Raw genomic sequence first — 9,664 nt, forward strand, 5'->3', positions numbered from 1 at the left:
TGTATGGATTTAATATCAGGATCATTATTAATAGAAGTAATTATGTTTATTTGGGTCTAGGTGTAGGTTAACGGAATTCATATGGTGTACCTGACATAGTTCATGTTCGATAGTCTAATTATAGTAATGGGTTTCCAATAATAACTTTCATTTTATTTTGTAATCATTCTAGAAGATTATTTTCCATTAGGCATTCTTATAATTTGTAGAACATGTTAATTGTGACCTGATGTTGGGCAGAAGAAGATACAATCCTTTTATTGAAATGATTATTCATTCGTAGTTTAAGGTCTAGAGCAACCAACTTGTATTACATTTTTTGTCCAGTAATTCATTTTGGGTTGGAATTTATTTCCTCAAATTACTGAATTCAAGTGATTTTTTTCTCTCTGGAAATACAAACATTCTCGGGTACCCCAGTGGCCGAGTGGTCTAAAGCGCTCACTGTTACGGATAAATGCCATCTCACCTCTCTCTGCGTGGCCCATGTGGGTATGTGAGAAAGCTTGCCAGTAGCTTCTCTTGGGTTGGTGGTTCTTTCCGGGTCTTTTTTCCGGGTTCTTCCTCCACCAATAATACTGGCCGCCATGTATAGCCTTTCTTGTGCTGAACAATGGAGTGAAACCACACAACAACAATTCTCTGATAAAACTTTTGAACAGATTCATTCACTACAATTTTTAGTTAATTCAAACCTGGAATTATGTTAATGTGATTCAACAAAGACTGTTGACACATCAGCATTTTACAGGTTACATCAGGCACATCGACACTTTCGTCTTTGGATCTAATTTGGACTTCTAGCAAAGGCTATTCAGGACATTAAATTATTAGGACTCGTGTCTGTAATTGTAGGATTATTGTCGGTTTTAATTCGCAATACCGTAAGTTTTTTTTTCATTTTCACTTTGTATTCGTGAGAAATAAATGTTTGTTGAATTTTACAAAGCTTCTTGCTTTTCACTCTTTTTTGTTACTTATTTTTAAGAGCATGGACTCGTAACGATATATAGAATAGAAGGCACACACATTTACAAGTCATCTGTATAGAAGGGAAGACACTATTTGCAAGCCAGTAGGTGTAGTTCATAGTGCACACACATTTACAAGCCAGCATTTATGTAGGAGGCAAAATACACATTTACAAGTCAGATAATTTATTCCAACCATTTCTTTTTCTTTCAACTTAAACTGTTTCAGGGCAGTTTCAAAACAAAGTTACATGATTGCAACTTATGAAGTGCATCGCTCTTAAATGTTCAACAACGTAAACATGAACATGATTACTTCTACATACATATAGTCCCTAGGTGCAACAATACTTGTTTTTTTTTAATCATGTATAAAATATAGTTTCATGTGCAAGAAAGCTATGTAGGATAAGAATTTTTTCATCCTTATGGACGTGTCATAGTGTTTACTCATGTAATAAGGCCATGTGTCATTAATAAAATATTTGTGATGCATCTGTGTAAGATATAAAAAATTCAACCCGAGGGTCAGAATATACAGTCCTTAGGTGGGATTGACCTACCCAACACCAATGCATAATGAACGATTTGTTTCTCCAAAATCTGAGGGCAAATTACGATGGAAGTCAAAATGGTGTTTTGTAAATGTTGGTGTTAATTTCAAATAGTAAAACATGCATTGAAAAAATTCGTCACTTTTCAGTATGGTTTAAAAGGTTCGGTTTACATGAAAACTTCACTGTAAATTTTAAGTGAAGTTAAAATGCAGTTGATTGTTCAGATATAATTGGTTGAGACGGTTACGGTAATATCAACAAGCAATCAATCAGCTTCCTGGGTTTGGTAAGCTATGCATCATTTAATTCGGAAGAGTTTGTACTATAAACACTTAATAATAAAGCTCATACCAATTAATTTTCCATTAACGATTTACTCTTCGGGGGAAAGGGGCCTGCGACTTTCTTTCTAATCAGAATATATTTTCCTCTTACACCAGTCTTATTAAGTTTTTTTTTCAATAATATAACATATATAATAAGTTTATTTTGATTATAAATCAGAACAAGAATATTTCGTACAACTATTTGGTCCAAAATGTTTTCCTTATCCCAGACCTATCCCGAACTCATCCCATCACGCCACCACCCCTCTCCGAAAATTAAAACTATTTGCGTATTTCAAGGATATTTGTAATGAGGGGCGAATGGGTCATGTTGGGCACTGTAAAGAAAAGCAATATAGACCCTCTTTGGCCAACCTAACCCAGGAATGGAGTCAAGTGATTTGTTCAGCCAATGGAACAGTTTTAAGGTGTACGAATATATGGGTCAGCATTCTTAGCATCACTTGCCTTGGTATATAGCTTCCTAGGTTGTAGTTATTTTGTAAATAACTGTAGGCATGTTATATCATATGAACATAACTTGTTACAGCTTCAGATGAATTCCTCAGTAGTAACATTGTATGATGAAGGTGTTCACACCTGTACGACACAAATTATTGAAGCGTCACAGTTCTTTCGTGTCTTTGTTTACTTTGTTATTTATATATATTTGAAAAGATTTTTTTTTCGAAATGATATGGTTCTTTCTGTTACGTGTACATTATGGCGGTCTCAGCTCCTAAATGGATTGTTTTTGGTCTGATGGCTTAGAAATTTACGTTCAGGTCTGAAGCAGTTTATCACATACTATGTTAAAGTAATTGTTTTAAATGAATTTATGTATGTTAGATCACATGAACACAATATTATTTTCAATACAGTTGTCACTTATGTGGCCTGCATCAACAAATCATTTTCCAGCGTTATTCATTATGCTCAAATTCTTACTTTCCTCCTTACGTTTATCATTGCTGTTGTTCTACCTGCAGCCGAGCAGTACTGACTTGTAACAAGCAAACTACATCATTCAACAGTCTGAACATATTTGCTTCGTAGTACAAATTCTGCAGACAAAAATCACATTTTAACTTATAATTTTTAGATTTCGGATGTAACAGGCAGAATAAGCTTTTAACAATTATATCAGAGAGAGAGAGAGAGAGAGAGAGAGAGAGAGAGACAGACAGACAGACCGAGAGAGACAGAGACAGAGAATGAGATCACGGATGTGGTCAAAACAAACAAAAAAAAACCCAATCATTCATATTAAGCAAATTTTCCATTTAATCTAATCATTTTAATTACTCAAACATTCATAACATTTTTATTCCAACTTTTTCACAAAAATATTTTTTTCTTCCACAAATGCGGGAACACGTTTTCAATGTTTCATCGTCGTAATCATCATTTTCACATTTGAATAGTAATTTGCTCCAGAATTATACGAATTTTCAATCAACAGCCATCACAACAGGAACCTGTATGTGTTTCACACTCGTTCATTATGATTCATGTATCAGTGGTGTTTCCATGGCATTCATAATATCATATCTCGTACAGAAAATTATTCTCTTTTGTACCTGTAGACAGCTCCATTCCCGTGTGTTTCTTGTATTTCTTAAAGCTTTTTCTGAGAATTTCTCATTGTTTATAAAGAGTAGTACACAACGTTACTTGTGGCTAGTCATTCATGATTTCACATCATTCTGTCTCTGTCAACCTATCCCAAAACGATTTCATCATAATTTCCATTTCAGCATGTGATATAGTTCCACAACTAAACCTAGGAGTTCCATTTCGTCATTTCCGTCACTGGATGTTCTATAAAGAGGCAAAATTCGGGGAAGGAGAGCGAGTTATTTTAAATATGGAGCCATAGTACAAATGTGTTGTCAGACTGTTCGCAATGAATAATAGATTCATTGATATCACTTATTCTACTCTTAAGTCCTCTCTGCAATTTTTTTTGTACATGGGAATATTTGTTGGGCTCTTTGTTGATACTTTAAACCCAAATTCACATTGTTCAGGAGGATAGAGATCATCTGGACATGCTGGTCGAGTTTGATCACTATGGGACAAATACTGACAATTTCATTGCTTTTAATGATCGGAAGAGTTAATGAAAAGGTAGTATATATTCTTAAAGTGAACGTCCATATTAGTCAACCGTGATTAATTACATTTTTAGAGCAATTCGGAACTCTAAGTGTGCTTTCTGTAAGATATGTACTTCCATGTGTTTAAGTGTGTGATAAGGCAGTACACGAGTTCACAGGCGAAGAAACCAATGCAAGAAATAGCATTGTGTTTTTGTGTGTTTATCTTGAACAACGAGCGCGCAGTCTAAAAGAAAAGTAATCAAAAGATTGCTGATATTAGATACAGTGACTTAAAAGTATAATCCATATACCGTAACTAGTTATAAAAATAACTTCTAAATCCTATACGTACAGATTTATTGTTAATTTCAATAAATGTCCTCCAAAATTGTCTTGTATATAATGTCAGTCGCACAATAACATCGTCTCTTAAGCTTAGTAAGTATAAACAAATCTGCAATAGTTCAACACATGCAAACTCAATTTGATCTGGATTACATCGCAACCATCCTTACCCCCACCAGGTTATGTATGAATGACCTTTTGTACTATAAAACCAAATATATGTTTTTAAACAAATTACCAATCGGACTAGTACTCTGTGCTCAGTAAAGAAGCAGTTGAATTATTCTTATGTCGCAATTTTTATATTTCACCTAAATCATAACATTCCCATTTTCTGTGAACTTCTTCGCTTCGGTATCGAAGTTTTGTGTTCAGATTTAATGCATGGTGGAGCTCAATGCCAAATAGTCTATGTATTATGCCTTGAGTTGGAGTGTACTAAATTTGAATATATGAGAGATTCTATGGACATAATTATCATAATCTCCTTTACTCAAATTCTGCGCAGCAATTGCGTTGATATTTGAGATGATTGAGTGATTTAGGTTAGGGTTCTTTGCTGAGAAATATGCATTAACATTTATTTGTTGAGTGTGGATTAGGGTGGCTTTGTTAATTCCTGGACAAACAATGTATGGAAGAATTGAGTTTGTCAGCAAAATTATATTTACAATTGGTTGTTTGGTAGGAAAATACCTTTTTAAATAATTCACCAACATTTATCAATGGAGAAATGCTTTCAAAATACTTTGAGATTAACTACCATTGTAGCTAATATAATTTGTTTCACAAAATAATGCCATCAATGTCCCTTAGAGAAATTTGTTAGAGTGAATATGCTGTCACCTCGCATTCAGCTGTATTCAATTTTAAATAAGAAGGAACTAGACCTATCATGGGTATAATGATAAATGATGCGTAAAACCAGACATTTATCTAACTCATTACATCAAGGGGCATACAAACATTTTCGAATGCAAATGGTTGCTACAGAACATCTCTGATACAGTTTTTGGTAATCAGTTCAACATTACAGGAGTAGTATTGGTAGCAGAAATGGGGTTTGGAAAGTCGGCTCTGATTTCACATATTGTTTGTACTGAATCTAAAGAGCCGGGGTATGAACTGAGAGCACGGCTTCATGCAAATCATGTCTGTAGATTTGATGCTCTGAATACTAAAAGAGCAGTATTTTTATTCGAAGACTTGCAGGAATGATAGCAAATTCTATTCCTCAGTTTGGGTCTGTTCTTGAAACCGAATACGGTGTTCTGAGCTACTTAAACTCAACCAAATGTAATTATGATCCGGTTGGATGCATGGATCAAAGTATAGTTTACACATTATCCAAAGTGGAGCCACGTATTGATACAGGAAGGACTTGGATTATACTCATCGACGACTTAGATGAATGGAAAGACGCGGATACAAATACGAATTAAATAATAAATGCTTTAGAACGGACATCGCACTTCTAGAAATATTCCGACTATAGTTAGGAGACTGGAATATTTTTGTCGGATGGAAAAAACCTCTAATGATGATAGAAACAAGAGAGACATACGTGATTTTGTTAGCAAGCATGTGAACAACAACCAGTCAATTTTCCAAAAACTGTCAAGCGCCTTTATGCTGGATAATAAAAGTGATATTGCTGATAGACTGTGTGAAATGAGTTCCGGAAACTTTTTATATATTCGCCACGCTCTCGAATATTTAAAATCGACAAATGTTCTGAGTGTAGAGAATATACCTAATACATTAGACACAATTTATCAACTCAATTTCAAGCGGATTTACGGCAAAACGGATGAACGTTTTCATTGGGCCAGGAAAGTACTGGAATATTGTGTGCATCCATTGAATCATTAAAAAAGAAGCCATTTTTGACATGTTACGTTTTGAAAACTCAGATATTAGTAATATTACATTTAGCAAGGAAATGCAAACGTTAATGCATTTCGTCAGATCCGATGAAAGATTATCCTTCACACACATTTCAATGTATCATTGTCTGACAGATGTTAAAAAAGAGGGAATGACTTACTTCATTGAGAAAGAAATGAATCATAATCTGATGGCAATTTGGTTAAGGAATCAAACAAGGACAGTGATAAAAACGTTATAAATCTTGCGCTCCATGCTTTTGAATCAAAGATCAGCAGAGAGGGTGAACAAACTCTAATTGGTTCACTCTCCGTTTCGCAAAATAAGCCTTCCTGGAAAATCGCAAAAAAATCGCGATTGTCTCAGTGCCTGGTATGAGATAACCCTGTCAACGAACTTAAAATACTCTAATTGACTTACCCAGCCTATCGCTGATCGCGAAAAATCTCAGGAAAATGCGCGATCGCTTCGGTGCCAAGTTTGAGACAGCATCCTCTCTGCTGCTGTAAATTAAATCATTATTATATCAATAATGGCAAACATCGGAGAAGCATATACCACTAGATTAGCTCGAGAGCGACTAGAGACAATAAAAAATTCTTCCCGTACGAGACAATGTCAAAAATTACAAGCAAGACAAGACGCACAAGTTGAATTTGCAACGGGTGCAGAAAAATTATTTAAGCCTGTTACAGCGGTTACTGAAAAGTTGCAAAAGCTACTGAAGGTCTTCTTCCACTTTCCAATCAAACCGCTGAGCAAACTGAAAAAATATCAGCGAGAACTAAACAAACAAAAAAGATTTTACGAGCACTTCCAACTGAGATAGCTACCGCAAAATCTCAACCTAAAGAAGAAGCATCTGAAGGTGCTGTTGGTGAAGAAACAAAAAAGGGAATAAAAGGAACTGGTTTTATGGAGAAATTTACTGAATACGATATAATAATAATAAAAAGAATTCAACCAATGAAATCTGGTGAAATAGTCGATTTTGGTGAGCTTGCTGCTATAAGTTATCCTTCAAGAAGAAGTTTTTTATAACCCGAATATGTTAAAGATGTAAGTCGTGATGCATGAATTAATTGGGTGTTTAAAATAAGTCGAAATGTTGATCAGATAAAGAAACGTGAAATATTTTATACCACATATTTATCAGGAGTAAACAAATAGGATAAAATGATGCAAGAATAGAAACAAAAACTAGAACAAGAGCGAGAACAGAAACGAAAAGAAAGGGAACAAAAGCGAAAACAGAAACAAAAACGACAACAAAAAACTTCCCAGGAGGAACCATCATGTCAACTTCCTTCACCATTGCAACAAACGGAAGATGAAATGTATTATCCAGATGAAGAAGAAGGAGAGTTTTACAACATACCTGACACCAGTGTTACTGGTAGTGGTTTGGGAAGTGGTCTTATTACCTATCCTAACAATATCCTCGAGGACGTACAACGACTAGAAATTCTGACTGGGGGTAAACGAGCTGGAAATACTTCTCCGGAAATAACCAATGAAGCAGCTGATATTTGTCGACGATTATTTCAAGGCAGTATCATGGACATTAATGTCAACCTATTGATGAAATCGTTGATAACTATCACAGTGACTAGTTGATATCGCGATTAGATAAATGAATAATAAATAAGATGATTATACATAATGCTCATCGTGAACCTGTAGCGCTTAGAGTGATAAATTCACGATTACCTACCTATAAAACAAGTTACGGAGAAGGACTCGGTGATGTTGTTCGGGGTTTATTCAGAAGGATAGCCCTGAAAGCAATACCGATCGCAAAACAATTATGAATGAAAACTATTGACGTTGTTCGTGATAAACTTACTGGTGCTGTTGGTAATGTTGCCAGTAAAGCGTTTCTGGCAATGAAGGACAGACTAGCACGATTAATACGTAAATCTCAAAGAGGTTCACCAAAAGCGGTCCAACCAGTGAAATTACCAAGTACTGAAGTGATGCCTGCAAATGTCAGTAAAGTAATAGATCAAACCGCAAATCAAAAACTAGCAGCCTTGATAAATCAAGGGGCTGAACAAATAAATAAAAGTCTGATATCAGGAAGTGGTCTTCGTTTTAGACGATAACAAATAATAATAAAATGCTTAAACGTATATCCGACCCAACGTTTGACATGGACATGGTTTATCAATATTATTCTTATAAAGCACGACATCCAAATCAGCGTGGACGAAATGAATTACAAGTTCAGGATACAAGTAGATATTTCTTGCCCACTGAAGCATTTATTGAAGTCGAAGGTGAACTTGTAACAGACGTTGTCGCTATTACAGAATACAGAGCTAATGTCAGAATTGGCTTTGTTCATAATGGAATCATGGCGCTATTCAAACGTGCTATATACATGATTTATGGAAAAGAAATTGAGACAATAGAAGAAAATGTTGACGTTGCTACAACAATTATTGGTCTAGCAAGATTTTCAGATGATTATACTAGATCAGCTGGTCCAAATATGATGTTCGCCAAGGATAATGCTGACTATCCCGATGGGAGACCGTATAATATAAGACGACCAAGAAACTTTGCCGACAACGCTGACGCCAATGTGGGACCGGTGGTTCATGATGCTAATCCAAATTACAATTTAGGTTTTGGAATACGTCAATCAAGGCTGAAAACTAATCGTAGAAGATTTTCATGTGCAATTCCATTGTCCCACATATTTGGATTTTGCAGAAATGTCCAAAAGGTTATTTTTGGAGCTAAACATACAATTGCACTTGTGCGAAAAGGTGATGATAATGATGCTATCTGACGAGAAGATGGCGCTGCTGCTGGTAAAGTAATATTATTTAAACGTTTGTTGTGGATTCCGGTTATGACTCCATCATTCGATAAATGGATCAAGGCGGTAAATCGTTATTATCATGGTTAACAACAACTACCGATAGTGTTCAAAGTTCCTGGCATTTACCTGGCATATAGCATCACAGCAAGGCGTTTCTGCACCAAGACATATCTTTGTTGCTCTTCAAGATGTTGCGCGAGTAAACAATCAAGAAAGAAATCTAATGGTATTTGACAAACTTGGTGTCTCTGAAGTATCTTTAAGAATAAACGGACATCAAGAACCATCTGAAGAGATATTATTGAATTTTTATCAAAATTATGTAGCACGTGCATATCATCGTTTGATGACACTTATGGGACGTGATCAAAATATTGATACTGGTTTGCAAATATCACAGATTTTACAACGCTGTACCCGATTTATTCCTTTTCGCTGGAACATCTTGATTTAGTTAGGCAATCTGTCGCTGATATACATTTTTTAGCTCGCATAAACCCATGTGGTGTTAATTACAGAGCAATTGCTGTTATACTTAGCGATAAGGCAAATTACTTGAAGGTGTTGGTGGACGAATGAGAGTCATTGATGCCTCAGAGGAAAATATGTGGACAATTAGATCAATCGCGTAAGTTATAAATGTCAT

The sequence above is a fragment of the Sinohyriopsis cumingii genome, chromosome 11, assembly GCF_028554795.1.
Source record: "Sinohyriopsis cumingii isolate HCF-2022 chromosome 11, ASM2855479v2, whole genome shotgun sequence".
NCBI lineage: Eukaryota > Metazoa > Mollusca > Bivalvia > Unionida > Unionidae > Sinohyriopsis > Sinohyriopsis cumingii.